The sequence below is a fragment of the Numenius arquata genome, chromosome 22, assembly GCF_964106895.1.
Source record: "Numenius arquata chromosome 22, bNumArq3.hap1.1, whole genome shotgun sequence".
In the NCBI taxonomy this organism is placed as follows: Eukaryota; Metazoa; Chordata; class Aves; order Charadriiformes; family Scolopacidae; genus Numenius; species Numenius arquata.
Genome location: NC_133597.1, coordinates 7,049,105 through 7,056,418, shown reverse-complemented (window position 1 = coordinate 7,056,418; position 7,314 = coordinate 7,049,105).

Here is a 7,314-nt window from a genome sequence, read left to right as displayed (position 1 = left end):
ACTGATTAGGACAAGCCGCCCAGGGGCGTCAGCTGCTAAAAATACCAGGAGGCAGAAAAACTGGCTCCTCCTGTCCCTGCAAAAAAGGTGCCATTGGGAATTCTTTGCATGACAATGGAAATGGGACTTTCCCCCAGTCTGGGGTTTTTTTCTCATTCCTCCATCCTTTCCATTGGTGCTGTTCAGCTCCATGTCCTGGATCTAAAATGCAGAGGCTGGGGATCCCTTCTGCCAAAAAAACCCACAGAGAAGTGCTTTTTTATACCATTTTTAGGGTGGGGAAACTGAGGCACAGCACAGGGATGGATATTTCCCTCCCCTTCATATCCTTGGGATGAGACAGGGAATTTTGTGCAAGCTTTCATGCAATTCTGGCCAAAATAAAAGCTGCTGCCTGGCTCCCCATGGACACATGTGATGCCCTTCACCCAGAGCAATGCCACCCTCCACCCTGCTGCCCAAATCCATTTGCATCCCCTTTCTCTCTGCCAGAGGAAAAATAAATAAATCAAATAAACTGAGTCGTCAAAATCCCTCCTAAAAGCCCAAGTTCTCACGGTCGGCAGCGAGGAGCCTCCCTGCAGTGCTTTCCTTGGAAAAACTTGGGGTTTTTTATTTGAGTAGGAGAATCAGAGCAAAAAAGAGCTTATTTCAAAGCCACAAGTCCCACGGTGAAGAATCCAACGTGGATACAGAGAACCACATGCAAGAACCATGTTTTTGGGGTGTAGTTGGGCACAAAATTGGGAAAAGCAGCAAAAGGAAAAAAGGTAAAATATCCTCCAGCACCCTCTCAGTGTTTCCTAAGGCTCCTGGACTGGGCTGTGTGCGCAAGAAAACAGCAATAATTCAGTAAATAGGAGCAGGATTTCAAGCATTGGGAAAAGCAACGTCTGAAGTTTCCAGAAACGTCCCACAGCACCTGCGTAATATTTTTTCTTGCTGCCTCCCCCCTAATTGCATCCATCTGGGACAGAGTATCTCTTTCAACGCTGCAGTGCGTGGGCAGGAACCATTGGTTTTTGCCCCATTTTTTTCTCACAGATCGCAGATAAACATGACCTCTTCCCTCGGAGAGGCTCTTAGATGCTACAATACTGCAAATACACGGTATTATTCTTACAGTGCTTTCAACAGAGCCTTTAAGAAAGAATGTTTTATAAAATTAATTATTTTCATTCTCTTTTCTTCATATTTTTGGGGAAGGGGGGGGAGAGATTCTGAAGATAAAAAGGAAAGAGCAATCTCAGCTTTCCTTTTTTTCCCAGGAGCATCACTGGGGGATACAGGCACTTGCTGCCAACTCCTGTGCCTGGCTGTGTGCCTCAGTTTCCCTGCTTATCTTAAGGAGATGCTAAATCCTCATGCTTAGGTGAGCTTTGCCAAAAAAACAATGTTTAAAGTAACATTTCCCTGTGCTGTCCCCAGGCATTATGTTCCCTCAGTCGGACCAGAGTCAAACCAGCAGGAACTTAAAGAGAAAGAGAAACTGGTCCCATTATGCATTGAAACCTCTGCTAGAGGGATAACTCCTAGGAGACGAGGGACTGGGGGGTGGGTTGAGATGTTTGGAGTTCAGCATCCCCCCAGGGAACAGCATGAGGTTGCAGCGGGGGCTGGGATTGTCATCACATTTTTTTAACATTTCTATAAAACATCCAAGTTTTCTTCTGGTGGGAAAGAGCTGCAGCGAGGGAGGATGGTTGTTTAGGGGGTCTGGGGTTGGTTTTTTTTCCTGATTGCAGTTTTCTTTGGATGGACGTAGAGCCCTGATGCTCCAAAACACCCCAGAGATGGGGATTCTTAGGGACACTGACTTGAAAACAATCTTTTTGCTTTTTGACACCATCCAATAAAGTCGTGGAGAGATTTATCTCCCCATCAGAATCCTCTATCAATCACTTCCTAAACACTAGGGACAGGAGATCATTTAGCTGCCATTTCAGTGAAACCTCATTTAGTGTTTCGAGAGTCCGTCTCCCCTAAGTGCTCGTATGGTCCCTTCCACTGCAATTAGTACCATGGCCATCTTTTGCTGAGCTCATTCCATATCATGCAGATGGAGAAGGGAGAAAGATCCAAACGTGAGATGCCCAGGGATGGAGAAGGATCAGGAGCAAGGATTGAGACCCAACCCCTTGGGTGACATCTCTGTTTCTCATGGCAAAAAGGTTGGGATGAGATGCTTTAACATCAAGTGGTGGCACCTGAAACACCCATGGGACTCACAGAGGTCTTGTAGGATGGTACAGCTGTGATGCCACCTCAACACCCTTTGTGCCAGGGTGCCATGAAACCACTTGCCAACTGAATCATAGGAGGCTTTTCTCATTCCCAAGGTCCTACCCACTCCCCCCAGCCCAGCCAAACTTTGTGCAGGGAGAGGGAAGAGCTGGTCAGGGAAGTAGAGAAGGGGGGCAGAAGAGGGAGGAAGACGAGGGAGGTTCAGGGCCAGTGGATTGCTGAGGTTTCTGCTGTTGTTTCTATTTTTACTCCCTTTATGTTTTTCCAATTTTGAAATTCCACTTAAGAAAAAAAAAAAAAAAAAAAAACCCTGCCTGGAATTTCTTTCATGCCCCGTTCTCAGCCTGCGTGCGTATTTCCCAACGCGTCGTCAAGGGTTGTATTGACTCAGCGGGGACAAGAGCCAGCTCTGGTTTCTATTACCAGTGATTAATGCCAGGGAACATGTTTAGACTCCCAGGGCTTACACGCTGCTCAGGGACTCGGGGAATTTTTGGTACCAGCTCTGGTAAAACCCTTCATTCCTCCAGGGCGGCTGGGTTCACGTTACCGGCTGGCGTTTTGAAGTCGGCTCCCCAGGAGGGTGGGAGCAGGGCGGTGGGGCAGGGCACCCCGAGTCCCAGCGGCTTTCCCTGCTCTTTGCGGAGGATTTCTTCATGCCCAGGTGCTAGTTTCTTTCTTGGGAAACCCAGTGGTGCAATATGGGGAGGAATGGGAGTGAGTGGTGGTAAGAGCTTTGCAATGGCAATCACAAAACAAAGCAGATCAAAGCAATATTCCTCCTTCTCCATCTGCCAATAAAGTCCTGGGGACATCAGAAATAACCTCCAGGACCAACACCTTCCTCACCCCAGCAATTTTCAGCTAACTTCAATCCCTTCCCTATCAAAAGGATCACTAAATTAAATTTTACTTTATGCCTTATAGTTTTATTTGCTTTGCGTAGTTCAAATTGCAAAGACTGGAGCTGGCTACTCCCAAATCCTAGATGATTGAGGGATTTTAGGAGGAATCAGGAAAGCTGGGAAGATCTTCAGGGCCATGGAATTAAAGCAACATTGTCCAACCCATGGACACCAAGATTGGGGTTAGGAGCCACCATGCTCCTGTGGTTGGGCTTCAGAGGTGAAGCCACATCTCTCCTGGGAGGGTTAAACCCCATGTTCCCCTCTTCCAAAGGGACCATGACAATCCCAGGCTCACTCGTAAAGCTTTCCCCACTCTGGGTTAATTGGATTAGCCCCAGGAGGAAATGCCCAGGCTCCCCAAACTCCTTCTCCAACAGATGTTCAAATAACACTGCATTAAAAAATAAAGTTTCCTCTTCCAGGTAGCTTTAGCTGTCAGCGATGTAGAGCTGAAGTTTATCCTTTTGCTCTTGACAGTATAAATCCTTTCCTGGGCTTCAGGCCAAGGCAGCTGCTGTTGAGGGGCCGATAGATGCTCAGAGAGTTAATTCCTGCTGCCCTCACACCAGCCAGCCCGGACCTATTGGGGGAAAATCCCAACTGCCTTGAAATCCCATGGGGTTGCCCCATTTCCAGCTTCCAGACTTCTGCCTACCCAGAAAAAACAGGTGGCCTTGGAAGTGCATGAATTATTCGGGGTACTTGGGTGGCATCACCATGCATCAGCAAGACCTCAGCAGGTTGGTTGGGTCACCTCTCTCCACCCAGGAAGATGGAGGTATCTATCCCTCTCAGTGGCCTCCAAAGCCTTGGATGGCCACTAAAAACTCCAGCCACCAGCACTGACCTCTGACAGACATTGCAGTGGATTGCAGACCCTTAAGAAACCCCATTGACTCTGATTTTTTCTGAACATTTCCCACATTCACCTCCATCCCCTGCTCCTTCCAAAAGGATCCTCAGGGCTGGGCTGTCTTTGGAGACAGAGATTTCTGCTACCCAAAATATCAGCACAGGGTTGCTTACAGACCTGGGGGAGATTCCAGCAACGAAATCGTATCTGACTTAACTGTCACAGCCAACTTTTATCTCCTTTACTGCTTATCCCTGTGCCTACCGGAGATGGGTAACCTCTCTCTCACCTCAATCTTATCAATGTTGCATTATCAGCTTCATCTCAGAAGATTCAGCTCTTTATACCTGCCCATGGTCAGCTATTTCTAAGCTTTTGAACTCATCTCATTGGAGGGTTACAGTTCTCAAAGCAAGATTCAGGGCTTGCTTTTGCAAGAAAGGGCTACAAGGTGTGGAAAGGGATGGAAGAAAGAGCCCCTGTGCCATGCTAGGAAAACTGCTTGAGTTAGAGAATCCAGTACCTGGGAGCCTTTGGGAGAGAAAGATGTTGGGATTTTCTTGGAGAGCAGGTCAAGACATGTTTTGATTGAATTTGGTTCCTCTCCACCCCAGAAAATTGTTATTTTTCAGCTGCGAGTTAAACTCTACTCGATTTACTCCCACACAGAGCATTTCTGTGTAAGACTGTTGATTCCTTCCCCTCTTTTGTAACGTCAATCCCAGAATTTCTATGGAAAGCAGACATCTTTTTAAAAAAAACTACCAATGTATCAGAAATCCCATTCTTCACCTAGAAAATTGTCTTGAGGGATTGTTGCCTTTTCCAGGAATGCAAATTATGTCCTTTTCAGGCTTTCCTTTCATTCAGCAATTTAAGCCACCAAGAAGCTGGCAGAGCCACAGGGCTGCAGGGTAGACACGTCCTGCTTTTCTGAGCATCCGGCGTGGAAGAGGAGAGCAAGCTGGGGCTGCTTTGGCCCGTTCAACTCTGCTTGAGGTCATGGTCCCCTGTGTTCATCCTCCATTCCTGGAAAGCAGATGGATATTGTCTTCTCCATCCTGACTTTCAAGCCAGGCTTCTTGCTTCCCAGCCCGTCCCACAGTCTCCTGCGTGGAGTTGGAGCAACCAGCTCAACCCCAGCTTTGCTGGTGATGGGGATGAAAAGCCAACATTGCCTCCTCCCAACCATGTTCCTAAATAATAACACACGCACACACAATCGCATACTTCCCGCTGACTTCGGCGAGACCTCTTGTCTGCTTCCCCCCGTGTCCTTCATGGGGAGAGAGAAAGTGGTGGGAAAGTTATTTCCCAGGGCACCCAGCCGGCTGCGGCAGCATCTTCAGCCTTGGAACAATGCTTGGAAGGGAAGATGGGGAAAAAATAGACTGGGATGATGATGTATGGACTTATCCAAGTAGCAGCAGTGCATAGTTTGTGGTGGAAATGTCCTAGAGTTATTTCCTACAGAAATCTGGTTTAGGTTAGGCAGCCCTGCTAGCGGGCTGAGATCTTCACAGCTCCCAGTTCCTTTGCTGGACTTTCATTCATTTACCACCAGCTTTTCTGCTACAGGCTTTGCTTTGCCCAAAGAAGAACTGTTGGCCTCCTCCCTGGTTGGTTTTTCAAGGGATGTTCCCAGAGACACATTTGCCGGTGGCTGAGATTTCATCCATAAGAGGACACCATGGGACTCCCCACCTGCACATACAGGGCTGGAGTCCCCCAAGGCTGAATCTTTGCTCTTATCATCCATCACATCCCTGTGTTGGGGCTTCAAGAACGAGCCAGGGACTCTGGCAGAGATTTTGGTGGCTGCACTTGGGTGAGATGAAGCTCACAGAGAGGGTTTGTCCAGCAGAAATGGGGACATGCATGGCTTGGACCTCTCTGCTTCTGGACCATGACAAGAAAAGCCAATGGGCAACTGAGTCTGGGTATTTCTCCAGTGACCCTCAGCGTCTTGGGAGGGAAACAAGGAAGGTAAGACCTGAATTCCCGTTTGTCAGCACTTCTAATATCTATGAGGACATGAAGCTTATCTACTAGGTGCTTTTTGAACAAATCAGCCCTTGTTGATTTCATCACTCATCACCACCTTCATCACTCATAAGACGTGCACATGGGAAGGCACTAGCGTTTTTTCCTGTTGCACCTTCATGCATGTCGCTAAGTTTGGACACCCCCCCGCTCAGTAGCTCCATCAGCTCCTACTCGTGACACTTTGCCTTAAATTCTGGGACCCCACTTTTAAGGGCTTTGAACAGCCCTGTTTTTTTCCCAGAGAACGTCACCAGTGCTCTCCGACAAGCCGCCCTCTTCGAAGCATTTGGAAGTTGAGTGCACAGAAGTTGGTCAGTCAGAAACCACAAGTCATTTATATCCACCACCAGAAAACTTCTGTGTTTATTTCTGTAGTTACGGCAACCCAAAACGAAGATCTCTACGGCTTAAAAAGAATGTCTGAGAAAAATGTCAAGGCATTTGAAAGACCATCCAGGGAGAGGAGGGATGTGCTCAGCAAAGAGAAAAGGATGCTGGTCCTCATGCAGCGCTGGAGGACCATCATCAGCACTGTGCTGGTGCTCCTCCTGCACCACCTCGTTTGGGTCATGGTCAAGGCAAGATTTGGGGCTAAATGCTTCAAATCCTTCTTCTGACCACTTTCCTGAATTAATCCAGCCCCTATCTGCGATGGGTCATCTCCACACGTGCTCATGGGGAGTGAGGACCAGATTGCAGCTTCGTGCAAACCCGGCCGGCACACGCATACCAGCCTACGACTGATTTGTATCAGTTTTGCTTGTGTGGTTAAGCAAGTTTGAATCATAAACCAAATTGTTTATTAAACTAATTTAGCTAAAAATGTGCAACTTCTAGAAGCAGCCTGAGCTCTATTCCCCCCCCCGGCACCTCCTCTCTTACAAGCCTGGTGCTGACAGTGGGGGAATCGAACGCTCCAGCTGCCGAGATTTCTAAATCCACACATAAAACTTCATTTGTTCTCTTTCTGTTTATCATTTCCATAAGCCATCCCGGTAGGAATTGCACATTCCTCGTTGCTAATTTTAACAGAGAAGGATTGCCCAGATCCCCAGGCCGCCAGCAGGAATGCTCCTATGGAAATTGCATGGCCTTTTCCTGCCAGTACGTTGTGTGTGCACTGGGTGGCTCTTCCTGAGAAGACTCACAAATGGCTTTTTGTTGCGTTGTTGGACTCGCCTTGGCATTTTTATTCTCTTTGCTGGTGGGTGAGCAAGCAGTTGACACCACCTCGCCGGTCTTGAGGTTGCCGATGACTCACCG